Genomic DNA, 1133 nt, shown 5'->3' on the forward strand with positions numbered 1-1133 from the left:
TTTGAATATTAAAACCCTTGATAAGTGTAATCCAAGCATTACCATATAGATGTTTAACACTACTAAATGCATTTTTTGTTTTGATAATATTTGAATTTGGTATTCCCAGGTGCAAACTACACATAAATATAATATTACTTTAGGTCAGGGATGGATCTGAAGTTTGTTTAAAGGGGTGGTGAGTAGGAATATTTTTGAGTGATATATAAAGTACAATGAACATTTTATTTCTATATTAATAATATTAATAATTAACTTATTCAAGTTCATATGAGAATCAAGTTTAGTTTAAATACGCTCAACAAACATTAATTGACAATTATTGTAATTAATATTATTAATTAAACAATTATAGGTATAGTTTATAAATGTGACTTTTCTGAGTAGGTATGTAACTCAACAACATCGCGTTTTAAATCCAAAAGTATACAACTTTAAGTTTGGAATAAATGCAGTTCGGCAGATTTTTTTTTATTCAAAATGCGTGTTTTACATGCTTAAATTGATGGTACTTTCAAATAAAAACGCCAACCATAAATTGTAAGTTACGAAAAAAACATTTTTAATAGTATCTACATCCCCTCAAAATCTCAAATGAATCAGTTCGGCAGATTTACCGTAGAAAAGTTTGACATAAAAAAAAGTATTTGGCTTGAGAAAATGAGGAAAATAAAATAAGTACCAACGTTTTGATCATCATTTTGCCTATGATTTTAACAATTCTAGTTTATTTCTTACGTTTTCAACAGTAAAAACAAATAACTACCATGAGTTATAAAATATATTGCTATATTATAATAATATGTATTGGCATGCTTAAGTTTTAACCTCTAAATATTGCCGGAAATATTTATATTAATATATTTAACAGGAAAAATGTGATTAAGTTATCACGGAAATTATAAATTTACATATAAATAAATGATACAAAAGTTTGAAAAAAAATTACTTGTGATTCAATTTGTAAAATGAATAAAAAAACAAAAAATTATATCAATTTTATACAACAGGAGTGGCCAATAATTGACTCAATTAAAATCCAATATTGATATATTTTGAGCGATTGACATGCTTGAGCTGTAACCTCCAAAAACGTATGAAATATCCATACAGTTTTATTGAAAAGATAACAA

Source organism: Acyrthosiphon pisum, unplaced genomic scaffold (assembly GCF_005508785.2).
Source record: "Acyrthosiphon pisum isolate AL4f unplaced genomic scaffold, pea_aphid_22Mar2018_4r6ur Scaffold_21109;HRSCAF=23054, whole genome shotgun sequence".
Taxonomy (NCBI): Eukaryota; Metazoa; Arthropoda; class Insecta; order Hemiptera; family Aphididae; genus Acyrthosiphon; species Acyrthosiphon pisum.